Source organism: Trematomus bernacchii, unplaced genomic scaffold, assembly GCF_902827165.1.
Source record: "Trematomus bernacchii unplaced genomic scaffold, fTreBer1.1, whole genome shotgun sequence".
NCBI lineage: Eukaryota > Metazoa > Chordata > Actinopteri > Perciformes > Nototheniidae > Trematomus > Trematomus bernacchii.
The window spans coordinates 203,983-218,016 of record NW_022987772.1 but is presented as its reverse complement, the minus strand read 5'-3'; the positions used below and the strand labels follow the sequence as shown (position 1 = coordinate 218,016).

General features: G+C 36.4%; 1 long non-coding RNA gene across 2 annotated transcripts; it reads left to right on the top strand.

The window, feature by feature from the left end:
* Positions 1 to 3,436: 3,436 nt before the first annotated feature.
* On the top strand, positions 3,437 to 14,034 carry LOC117496990. 2 transcript variants are annotated; one of them, XR_004557340.1, is made up of 4 exons: positions 3,437 to 5,754; positions 8,394 to 8,462; positions 8,922 to 9,012; positions 11,936 to 14,034. It is a non-coding gene; the product is annotated as an uncharacterized LOC117496990 (long non-coding RNA). The 2 variants fall into 2 exon arrangements; XR_004557339.1 differs by lacking the exon at positions 3,437 to 5,754 and having other exon boundaries at positions 7,736 to 8,462.

Below are 14,034 nucleotides of genomic sequence, written 5' to 3'. Positions count from 1 at the left end.
ACTAATATACACAGTATTTAAAATTTCTGCTATTTTAATTAAATGTTGACAAAGTACAATGCTCTTTACTTTTGATACTTGATGTACATGTATCTGTTAAGTCTGTACTTTATATTATTCTGAAATAGGCCATTGTGAAGAATCAGTGCTTAAAGGTAGGGTAGGTAAGAATTGAGAAACCAGCTCGAGTGCGCTAGAATTTGAAAGTACGCAGCCGGATAAAATCTGCCCCTTCCTTCAGACTTCCTTACAGAGCCTCTCGTCCAACACACACGAACGCACACATGACCAATGAGGGCACGAGATAAGTTTGTGCACAGATGGAAGGCTGACAGGCAGGTAGGCCATCCAGTTATTTTAGCCGGGCCGGCTCAGATGATTGGTCGTGCTTTTTACAGTACTACGGCTTCCACAGATGACATTTGTTAATGTATTTATTGTCAAAGCATTTAATATATTCATTGCTATCGGGATGTTAAGAGCATTCCATGGAATATAACAAAAAGTGTTTCTGAAGTGAATTACCTACCCCACCTTTAAGTACAACTTTTGTACTTTTACTTAAGTGACATTTTCAATGCGTAGAGACATAGAGACTTTGACTTGTAATAAAGTATTTCTACACTGTGGTATCATTACTATTACGCAAGTATAAGATGCATGTGAGTACTTCTTCCATTGATTAAAACACTGTCTGTCCAGTTCTGGGGATTTCCATGAAGTACTTGAAGGATATAAAGAAGATGTATGAAAGGAAAGAGATGTGTTATGATCGCAGCCAATCTAAATCTACAGTAACTTCAGCAGCAAAGATAGACATGGAGCCGTAAAAATAATTATAGTTTCCTCTGAGGTGAAAGTGGATGTGTGAGTGTATTTAATTACCTCCCGCCATTTCCAGAGTGACATCACTTTTCATTCAGCACATCCAGAAAGGCTGCATTCCTCATCTCCACTCCTCCTCCTCCTCTTCCTCCTCCTCCTCCTCTAAAATGTCTGTAGGTGCATCTTTGGGTCACAGCCTGAATACATAAGGGTGAGAAGGAGAGAAAACCATCAATGAAACTGAGAGACGCTTAAACTACAAGGTAAGGGTTTTTAAATTCATACTGACGCTTATTCCTTTCTCATAAAAATACAAATGTTATTTCTTCAATAGTAAGGGGAAATATATTTTTCAAGAGTCCTTTGTGTATGTAATAAAAAGCATTACTTGTATTTTATTGTGGCTCCATAAGTTTAAATCTAGAACAGAAGGGCATTCCAAATACCTTGATTTTGGATTTATTCAAAATGATGTTGTACATGATATACTTTAGGTGTCATGAGGTTATAACTATTTTACAGTTTAACATAATACAGATATAAGCCAAGGAAAAGGTGCACATCAAATCAAGCTAACAAAACAAGTTGAAAATAACCATTTGTGTAAAACACCAACTATAATAATGTCTTAATTTAGAAAAGATTTATTCAATTGAAAAAAAATCCAAGCTAAGCATTTACGTATTTACGTTTACAAATAAATTCAATACCTCAAATGAAAAAAATATATTAAAATGAAACTAAGGAGGTTTATTTCTATAATTATACATTTACAAAACACATTTTTATTTAAAACCGAAAAGACACATACATTTCCTAAATACTTCCTAAGGCTTCACATTACATTTGTTAACAGAAATATTTAGAAAATAAGTTTCCGATTATTAATACAAAGATGGTTTTAATGATAGTTTCCACAGGAGTTCACTTTGATTATCTTATTTGTGAAAGGGAATTTGAACAGTGGGAGTAAACAGAAATCGCTTTCTGATTTTGTTTCTTCATGGTTTATTGCACTTGGATAAAAGTGTTGTCTAAATGTAATGTTTTCATGTCCTTTGGCTTTATTACGGGATTGATTAAGGGCTGAATACTGAAGGTTACATGCAGCTTAATAAACAGGAGCTGTAGTTTCTATGATTATCTGGTGTTGACGATAATGACGGAGAGTTTGAACAGTGGAAGTAAACAGAGAGTTGAGGTATTTGTGGGTGGAGTCTGAGTCCTGCAGGAATGTCAGCGTGTTTTGCCACATTCCTGCCCTCAGCAAACCTGAGTGTCTTCTTCTGCAAACACACAGAAACTACACACACACACACCTCACTGTCACACACCGGTTTCCTTGAGCTACATTTAAACCGGCCTGATGCGTTAAGCTGATGAAAAATGTGTGGTCCAAGTTTATACACACACAGAGTTATTGCTGTTTCACTGATTCTTGAAGCACTCTAGTAGCCAATGCATTTACTGAGTGTGCAAACTGAATGCATATGATCAGAGGCCTGTACTACGAAGCTGGATTTTCGCTTAGCCGGCTAAATTCAGGGAAATCTCGGGCTTTCCGGTCCTACGACGCTGGTTCTCTTTTTAGCAGGCTAGATTTCCATGGTAATTTATGCTGAGCGGCAAACCAGGGGGCTATACTACGAATCAAGATTTTCGTTTAGCAAGCTAACTTCAGGGGTTTCCGGTCCTACGAAGCTGGTTCACTTTTTAGCGGGCTAGATAACTTATTCTGAACGGCTATCCTCCGGAGCAGGATAGGTTCCAGGATAAAAGCACTGCCTGCTGACCAATCAGAGCTCAGTGTGCGGAGTTTAAAGCGATCAATTCATATGACAGGAGGAGAAAGGAAATACAGTTTAAACTGCCGTTGCAGGAAAGACGACCGGCCAAAATCACCGACTGTGTGAACGTGAAAATTAATAGAATATCCCCTCCCATCTTCAGAGCAATCTGACTATTATAACATTAGCGTTAAGAAAGCTTACTTAAATATCTGCCACAACATAAGTAACCTACAGTCTGCGGCACTGTGAGTGCAGACGTACCCCATTATCATTCATATCACATGATATCACATCATAATGTATCATATATTTCCTTATCTGAGTCAGCTTCTTGAGCCGTATCTGGCCGTGCAACACTCACAGTGTCACATACTGTATGCAGAAGTATTATTTTAAGCAACACATTAAGTTGACGAAACACTCGAGTCAAATGTAATTAAAGTCAGATCCACTCGTGTCTTGGACGGGGCAGTGATATCATAAAACTGTTAATGAACGTATTCAAACACTTTTTCTTTTACCAGCTGTATTCACCTTGCAGCTGCAACTATGTGGCTTTTATCCTGGAAAAAGTATTTAAGTCATGGATGTTTAAAGTTTAACTTCTTCATATTTGACTAATATTAAAGTTCACTTTTCATTCAGGAAGTATGACGCTGCGCTGTCAGTACGCTTGTCCGTGTTTGAGATTGGTCGAATGCTCCAAATACCACCCCTTTCATGTGAACGCGCACCTAACTAGATAGGACACGGCTGGCTTGAGCGATCCACTTGATAACCAGCGTCGTAGTACAGTTTAGCCAGATTGGGCCAACCGGCTAACTCCAACATATCCAGGTTAGGTTGAACCAGCTTCGTAGTACAGGCCTCAGGGCAAAAAAAAAAATACAAAACGGATCAACACTGTTGTGATAAAGTTGACTGCACCGTGATCTTTAGTGGCATCCTGGAGTTTGACAATCACTATTATTGACAACTGATGATTTTAAGAAGTTGCAGAGAAGTTAAAAAGCTAGAGAGAGTTATGTGAGATGTTTTTTTTTCTTTTTAAGATTACACATGTTTTGTTTTCCTTCATCAATCTTCTATAAGACCTCATGTACAATGACTGGTATGCACGATAATGATGTTAACAAAAAAGAGGAACTATTCTTTAAATCTTTATTGCTTTTTTGTTATTGTTCTTTTTCAAGATATTATATTCCTCTATGTGTAATGACTAGCGTAACAAAATATGATTCTGAAAATGAAGTACGTCATAGTCTACCTGAAGAAAGAGATCATGTTATTTGTTTTTGTCATTTTAGTTTTTTGACTGCTACATTTATTTTCAGTAAACTGTTAAAGTTGTGCATTATAACTGCTGTGCACAACAAAGTTGATGTCAATGATAAAGATGGTTTACTACAAAGACCGTGTTGGAAACAAAGAGATGTTTTGTGATGTAAATGTCCGCATGAGTCATGTATTGCTTCACATTTGAGCTTTTAAGTAACGTGTTTTGCAGATAAAAACCAGGAGGAAAAATGTATGTGATTTTATACCAGTCTGAGAATAATACAAAAAGATACAAATGACTTGCTTTGTTTTTTTAAAACTTTCAAATACTTACTTTTTTTTTGTTTTATTATTTGTATTCATTTCTTGTGTTCATGCAATGATGTCTAAAGACCATGTGATGAGATCATGTTTGTGTTTGTTTTTACTACTTATTATTACTTACTCAACTTTTTTTCATTTTTTTATTTTATTATTCAACATTTATTGTACATATACACTTTGATGTGTACTTGGAGAGTACATAAGCCAGCCTCAGTTGAAGTACTGTGTATGTTCATGTTGATGACGTTTTGCTTCAAGTGCAAATACTGTGGCATCCTTCACATCTTGTTGATGATGAACTTTTGATTTTCATTCTGTTAGACGGATAATGATGTGATGAACAAGTGAGAAAGAAGGACTGTTTGAATGCTCTGATTTTATATTGTTTTGAGTTCATTGTTCTTGATGATTGCAGCTCTTTATATAAGGACTAGTGCAAAACAGATGTCTCATATGTCTTCAATAGTTTTACTGTTATAGTTTCATACAAGACATTTTTATTTTATCATTTATATTTTTAAATTTTAAATGTTTTTTATAATATTTTTGAAAAACTCACTCACGCCGTGTGCACAAAATGATGATGTAGGCAAAGACTAGTGATGAGATCATGTTTTACTTACTTTTATTTTTACTACTTATTATTACTTACTCAACTATTTACATGTTTTGTTTTATTATTCAACTTTGCTTAATGCATAAAGGCCATGAGAAACAGATGTTATCAAATGTCATCACTATTGTTTAATATTTGTACTGTTATAGTTTCATGCAAGACACTGTTATCTTTTCATTTATATGTTTTACTTTTAAATATTCCATTTGTTTTATTCTTTTTGAATAATTTGCTTAAAGAACATCATGCTGTGTGCACAATATGATGTCGTGGGTCTGTGTCGTACAAAGACCGTGTGATTAAATCATGTTTTACTTACTATTATTATTTTTACACTACAGTTTTTTTTTCAGCATTTATTGCAGTGCATCCTAAGTGCTTAAAGTACAAAGACCGTGAGAAACGGATGTTTTCTAACATGTACTCATTATTCTTTGATATGCTCTACTGTTTTGTTTATTTGAAGTTAAGGCAGTGAATAAGAAATGTTTATGTAACTGACTTTTTGCTGTAGATTAAAAATTATTTAAACAAGACAACAGCAGAGAATACTGTTGATCATGGTATTGATATTTTCAGATATATTAAAAGTTGATCCAGCCACAAGAAAGTTGAAAAATATATCATATATAGTTTAACATTTATATCCTTTTTTTTGTTGTTACTTTTATTCAGGTTGACAAACATAAAGTTGTGTGCATAATGGAAACCAACAAAATGATGATATGTTGTCAGATCCTATGGAGAAAAAATAATGTTGAAGCAAATATAACAATAAAATGATTATGATCAAAGTCAGTTGTCAGTTTCCTTTTCTCAAGTGAAAATAATCTATCTGTTTATTTCTGTGTTTTTTCATCCAGATTTTCAGATTTAACTGAGTATTCTGCCACCACCAGAACAACATGCAGGAAACTAAATGTATTTTATGGTACTATGCATTACAAAATAACATTTAAAAATCAGCAGTTTAATCAGGATTTAAATTACTATAATTACCACAGACTAATTTAAATCTGTTTCTGGTCATTTAGGAAGTATTAAATACGTTAGTTAGAAAAGGTTTTGTCTATATGTTTTCTGTTGAACCAAGTCTTTTAACAAAACGATTTGTATGTATACATGTTTTCATGTTATACTGTATAATGGTATTCATACAATCTGAACAAGGTTACCTGTACATCTAGTGTGAGAATAAGTATTCAGATCCTTAACTTAAGTAAAAGTGGAAATACTATGGTTTTAAGTAAAAGTCCTGAATTGCGCATGTAAAAGTACAAAATTATTGGCATCCAAATATACTTGAAGTACAAAAAGTAAAATTACTCACTCTGCACGATGGCCAATACCAGAACAGGTACAGTATACAACTATAATCAGCTAAATATACTGTAAGTATCAAAATCAAAAGTGCATGTTATGCAGAATGGCTCTTTCCACAGCATTATATTATTATGGTTATTATATTATCCTGTTTTTTTATCATTACAAATTCCTAGCACTTAAATGTTGTAGTTTGTCAATGTGGAGTCAATTATAGATACTTTCAAAAATACAGGGTTTATAATTTGTAACATACTGCATTTTATCATATAGTATTTCATGTGTTTATATATGTAAAAAGTAACTAGTACCTGAGTGTTAAATATATGCAGTTAAGTACAAATTACAGAATTTAAGTATAAAGGAAAATTATGTCAAATATTACTTCAGTAGGGAACTTTAGTAAAGGTACTTAGTTATATTCAACCACTGTGTAAAGACACACGACACAGTGCAGTTCTGCGCGTTTAAATAAAATGTGTATGTGTTTTGTGAAGTAGTTGTGCTCTGTTACTCCTGTATTTGAATGGCCGTTGTCTGGAAAGCATCTGGTGGTGCTGACCTTCCTTCATCATGGACTTCATGAGCCTTTAGTGCCCTCTTGTGTCCTTTTCCCCAAATTTAAGTGAGTGTTGTTTTTGTGCAGAATTTATTTCTTACACAGTATTTGGTAGGCCTACAGCCTGTAGTTACTGCTGCATCAAATCATGTTCATTAGTATATGGGGACTTAAAGTAGTATTTTCTGAAAAGAAAAGAGCAAATCTGGCACTACTGTTATGTGTGGGTAGTTTGTGATTTCTTGTTCCCTCAAGTGGCAGAAAGCAGAATTTCACATTAATGTAACTGCTTCTTTCTCGCATTTCTTCTTTAATGCGGTTTCAGATTTATCGTTATAGCGTTAACGTTGCTAGCATCAATAATAATTATAGTTCTGTAAATCATCATATAGCATAACAATATAAAATAACAGCTGTGAAATCAACAGGACAATCAAACAAAAACACAGTGTAAAGGGGATTCATTAGTTAAATATATAAATAAAGGGAAAACATTTCAACAAGGAATAGATGAGGGAATCTCCATTATTGAACCTTATAGGGAATATGAATATTTAAATAGCTTGAGACCGGATATACACTAGCTGTGTCACTGCCAGTACCTCAAAAGCCGGGATTTGACTTCACGAAAGTCACGATTTATAAATGTTCCACGATGTCTAAGTAAATATACTTTATGATGTTTTTAATTAAAATAAATATATATATTTCAATCTTTATTACCTTTTCCGGCCAGCAGTTATTTTTAATGCAAAGCATTAAGAAATCTACAATATATTGCAGAGGATTATACATCATTATATATTTGGTTTTAATAATCTTGCAGCAGAGTGTACATAAATATAGTGCAGGGGAAAGTTTGATATTGAATCTCTTCAATTGAGCAAGGCACTGGACCTCCCCCCCCACCCACCCCCAGTCAGCATTTGTTTGCATTTTACAAATATAATTTTTGGCTGTAGTGGTTTTGATTACTGTCATCATCCACAGTGAGAAGAAATATCTGCACAGTGATTATGTGGGTCACTTGTTTATGGTTTTGTTTTTCACCGAGAGTGGTTTAGAAAGAGATGGGTTTTAAGACAGCAAGGCCCAATCTGGAAATTAGCCTTTTGATATTTATAGAGCTAAACGATGAGTCAGCAGAAAATAAATCTGCAATATTTGTGATGATCTATTTATAATTTAAAACATGTTCTAATTTGAAAGATTTAGTGGTTTCCCAATACTACACTGAATATCTTTGGGTAAATTGATCAAACCCAATAATTTAGGAAATCACTGCAGATTATTTAACAAGAAAGATAAAGCTTAGTTGCAGCTCGGATTACTTTATGTCTAATTGGAAGACTAAATATATATATTTTTTTAAGGATCTTATTTAGCTATCAGCTGGAGTTTGAATATGTAAAAAAATAATTTAAACATTTTCGGCTTTATGCAGAGCAGCAGGTATTTGTCCTGCGACAGGACAGCGTGGGTTCACTGCTGCTCAAACATAAAGGCCTGCAGGCACTCCATGTTTCTACCGCCAGCATTATCATGTATTTTCGGCCATTCATATTTATGACCTATACTTTTTTGAACAGAGCACAAAGTCCGCTTTAGTCGTTTCCTGCTCTTCAACCTCTTTCCCAGTTATTTCAGCTTTCTTTTTTTCTTTTTCTCCTCTATCCAGGTCCTGTCCATATCCTTCCACCACTCATACACGCTCAAAATTCATAACAAAATTGGACATTTTGAAAAGGTAGATGACTAATTGGCGCAGCATTGTTATCGTTATGCTGTTAGAGCTTTAACGTTTTTACAACTGCTTTGAATGAAGCTCAGCCAATCATAATCAAGAATCAGTCATGAATGATATTTTTTGGACAAATAGAGGTTAAAGGAACATGACATTTGGTGGATCGGGTTATTCTAGGTCAAACAATACTCAATAGCAATATTAAATCAAAATGCATTAAAAAACATTTGGTTAATAAGTCACCTTAGTCACCTTAGGGAGAAGGGCCACACCTCCTCCTAATCAACTGCTAAGTCGATTATACCCGGTGAACAAATCCAGCTTCAATTGTCTCAGATTTCACAGCCCACATATATCTCTTCATCCCTCCCTTCATGCATTCATCCATCCCTCCCTATATCCCTTGATCCTTTCATCCTTCCATCCCAACGGCCCTTCAAACCTCCAACTTCTGTTTTTCAGCTCGAGAGCGGCTCTATTTCCTCCGTAGGCTGTGGATGTTTATCATGGACTCCAAGATACTCTGCAACTTCTACAGTAAAAGGACCCCAAAGTATGTAATACTGAAAACGTTCTTCTCTCAAATAAAGCTGGTAGCTTCAAGAGACATGATCTCTAAAGCACTACTTATCCCCTGTGTGACATTTGGGGTTCCTCAGACACCCACTATAATAAAATGCATATCCTCGAACAGACGTTAGCAAGTAACAACATTCGCAAGTGCAGTTATGGAGAGTGGAGTTTTGGAGTTTGAGATAAAAAACACTTTTATTAAATTATATAGCATCTCAAAATTAAATGGTATGGTAGGCCAACACCCAGCCTACTAGAGTTTTGTATGGAGAGGAACAAGGAGGGATTTTGACTTGAAATGACAAAAATTATGTTTGCGTGGAGTGGCAAGCTGGTATATAATATATATTGACTCTAATGTTGTGGAGGACCTGAAGGCTGGTGGGGAATTCTACAACATCGTTATTTACCTCTTCAACCCTATGTAAGGCAGGGGAATGGCCTTCCTCTACAAATAGGGTGAGTGAAATGCACATCCCCTTTTCTCTGTTTGAATCACCTGTTAACTGAACGATCCGTTAGCGATGTGTGTAGTTTCTGATGTGGTTCGGGTGCCTGTGCCCTGTTGTGTGTTAGTCAGTCTGAAAAAGTTGTTTTATTGGAGATGTTTACTCACAGAACTTTAGGGCCAGGTTAGCTGAAGGATGAGAGTGAGAGCTAATAACTGAGAGGAGGATTTGCTGTGCATGTGTGTGTTAGAGAGGGAGGGGAAGAGATGGGGGAAATGTTTTTACAATGCATGAATTCAAATTACGTGAATTAATGTTTGAGTGTGTGTGTCAGTGTGTGAAAGACACAGAGGCAGAGAGAGAACGCATGTGAGCTGGTAAACACAAGAGTCAACTGGACTGTGTGCCGTGAGTCTGAATCGATATCTGGCGTGTCCAAGTCCTGCATCTCAACTTGTGACGTTACATTACAGTACAAACTCGCTTTGAGGCCAAAGTCCTTTTCCTTGGCTTCCCAGAACTACTCCCACGCCCACTGCTTTGCCTCTGCCATGGCTGAAGGCTTCTGTTCTTCGGGCCTGTCTGTACTTTGCAACTGCCTCCAGGGTCCCCCGGGATAATATAACCAGGAAATCGTACTTCTTCAGTGGGACGGCTTCCCTGACCAGCAGTGTCTATCATTAGGGTATACATATTGTGCAGCTCAGCTAAAAAACTAAACCTAAACTAACCTAGGAAAAAGCGTAGATAAACAAATATTGACATAAAAGCACTCCTTTAAAGGGGGTCTTAGTTTGGAAGTCATAGCTTGAAGAAATCAAAACTACAAAAGGGATTTGAATAAACTCAGTTGCAAAGCACAGAATACCATTTGTTTCAGTTAAAAATACAGTTCATCAACATCTAAATAATAATAATAAATAAGGCTACACAGGATTCTTGATTATCCATGAAGATATGTATTTATAATAGTTTCGAAGGAGTCGTTTTTTGCTCTTGATTAAGGTTTGTTTGTGTGGAGTCCTGAAGGAATGCCAGCGTATTCTGCCAAAATCCTGCCCTCAGCAAACATGGGAGTCTCTTACTCTAAATGCACAGAAACTAAACACACACACACACACACACACACACACACACACACACACACAATCAAACCTAATTTTCACACCTGTTTCCGTGAATAATGCTCATTCAATAAATGATAACAACTGTTTGGGTTTTTGTCTCTCTAAAACCCAGGTTGCTACACTAATCTTTGATTGTCTGGCTAACATCTCAAAATGGTTGCCTGCACACCACTTGAAGCTCTGTCTAAATCTGTATGGAAACCAAACTAAAATTAAATTAAAACTACAATATGTTTTGTTTTTGTTATAGGGGACAACGCCACCTAGGTTCAAAAGGAGCCTAGGACTCCCATTGAAAAGCTCCATAGGTTCTTCTTTTGAAATCAGGAGGGAGAATAGTTAAACACCACAATCTGAATAAAAGGTTAACTAAAGGTTAATTATACTAAAAAAGTTAATATTATTATTATGTATCTTTCCATTGACCCAAGGTGGAGTATTGAACCTGAACACACAGCAAGTGTTGGCTTCAGGCTCCGGAGAATCCTCAGTCGAGGTGGCCTTGCTTCTCGTCTCTTCTTCTACAATAGGGATTTGAGTTAGTCGAGTTGAAGTGTGTAGAATATTATTTATTTACTTTAAATCTTAATTATAGAATTAATGTTGTTAAAAAAAAAATACTTAACAGTTTTAGATTGGTCCAAAAATATATTTATCTAAGAAGAAACATTTTTTATAAATGTTTCGTAAGGCTACATATTACATTTCATCAGGAAATAATTAGAAAAAGAATCCATGTTGAACATGCAGATATCTATTTCTAATAGTTTGGAAGGAGTGGTATTTTCCCTTGGTTATCTTGTGATCATGATACCGAAAGAGAACATGAGATATGTTTGAATGCAAAACTCCTGCCCTCAGAAAACATGTGAGTCTCTTCCTGTAATTGACACACACACACACACACACACACACACACACACACACACACACACACACACACACACACACACACACACACACACACACACACACACACACACACACACACACATACACACACACACACACACACACACACACACACACACGCACATTCAAACTTAATGTTCACACCTGTTTCCTTGAGCTGAATGTAAACCCGCCTGGTGGGCTAGACTGATGAAAAATGTGTGTTCCAGTCAGACTAAAAGTTCCCTTACTGTGCAAGGTTGTGCCTTGTTGAGTAAATCTGCTGCTCATCTTACAAACTGTCCTAGGGGTAGTGGGAGGCTAAATGGAGGCAAATTCAACACTGATAAGGCTACGTTTCTTTGTGCTTTCTCTTATCTTTCCTAACTCAGATTTGTGTCTACTCTTTGTTTCTGTGTCTTCTCGTATATTATAGGCCTCGACCATATTCTAACATCCATATCCTCTCATCTCTTATCGATCCCACCCAATCCACGCATATCCAACACCTTGTGACAGGAGGCCTCTGAAACTGCCAGTCAGCTACTCACTAGACTGAGTTCATCTCTGGCTTTACCCCCCAGCAATCCCTTGATTTCCTTGCTCTCTCTGAGACTTGGATTACTCCAGCTAATACTTCTGCTCCTGCTGCTCATAGCCGACTCCTTCACCAAACACCCAGACCCACTGGCAGAGGAAGGGGCACTGGTCTGATATCCCTCAAATTTACTTTTTCTTTCTGCCCATTGCTACATTTTACGCCTTCATCCATCAGAATGAATGCTTATTGAATACATGATAACAACTGTTTTGTTTTTTTGTCTCTCTAAAAATCCAGGTTGCTACACTAATCTTTGATTGTCTGGCTAACATCTCAAAATGGTTGCCTGCACACCACTTGAAGCTCTGTCTAAATCTGTATGGAAACCAAACTAAAATTAAATTAAAACTACAATATGTTTTGTATTTGTTATAGGGGACAACGCCACCTAGGTTCAAAAGGAGCCTAGGACTCCCATTGAAAAGCTCCATAGGTTCTTCTTTTGAAATCAGGAGGGAGAATAGTTAAAAACCACAATCTGAATAAAAGGTTAACTAAAGTTTAATTATACTAAAAAAGTAAATATTATTATTATGTATCTTTCCATTGACCCAAGGTGGAGTATTGAACCTGAACACACAGCAAGTGTTGGCTTCAGGCTCCGGAGAATCCTCAGTCGAGGTGGCCTTGCTTCTCGTCTCTTCTTCTACAATAGGGATTTGAGTTAGTCGAGTTGAAGTGTGTAGAATATTATTTATTTACTTTAAATCTTAATTATAGAATTAATGTTGTTAAAAAAAAAAATACTTAACAGTTTTAGATTGGTCCAAAAATATATTTATCTAAGAAGAAACATTTTTTATAAATGTTTCGTAAGGCTACATATTACATTTCATCAGGAAATAATTAGAAAAAGAATCCATGTTGAACATGCAGATATCTATTTCTAATAGTTTGGAAGGAGTGGTATTTTCCCTTGGTTATCTTGTGATCATGATACCGAAAGAGAACATGAGATATGTTTGAATGCAAAACTCCTGCCCTCAGAAAACATGTGAGTCTCTTCCTGTAATTGACACACACACACACACACACACACACACACACACACACACACACACACACACACACACACACACACACACACACACACACACACACACACGCACATTCAAATGTAATTTTCACACCTGTTTCCTTGAGCTGAATGTAAACCCGCCTGGTGTGCTAAGCTGATGAAAAATGTGTGTTCCAGTCAGACTAAAAGTTCCCTTACTGTGCGAGGTTGTGCCTTGTTGAGTAAATCTGCTGCTCATCTTACAAACTGTCCTAGGGGTAGTGGGATGCTAAATGGAGGCAAATTCAACACTGATAAGGCTACGTTTCTTTGTGCTTTCTCTTATCTTTCCTTACTCAGATTTGTGTCTACTCTTTGTTTCTGTGTCTTCTCGTATATTATAGGCCTCGACCATATTCTAACATCCATATCCTCTCATCTCTTATCGATCCCACCCAATCCACGCATATCCAACACCTTGTGACAGGAGGCCTCTGAAACTGCCAGTCAGCTACTCACTAGACTGAGTTCATCTCTGGCTTTACCCCCCAGCAATCCCTTGATTTCCTTGCTCTCTCTGAGACTTGGATTACTCCAGCTAATACTTCTGCTCCTGCTGCTCATAGCCGACTCCTTCACCAAACACCCAGACCCACTGGCAGAGGAAGGGGCACTGGTCTGATATCCCCCAAATTGACTTTTTCTTTCTGCCCATTGCTACATTTTACGCCTTCATCCATCAGAATGAATGCTTATTGAATACATGATAACAACTGTTTTGTTTTTTTGTCTCTCTAAAAATCCAGGTTGCTACACTAATCTTTGATTGTCTGGCTAACATCTCAAAATGGTTGCCTGCACACCACTTGAAGCTCTGTCTAAATCTGTATGGAAACCAAACTAAAATTAAATTAAAACTACAATATGTTTTGTATTT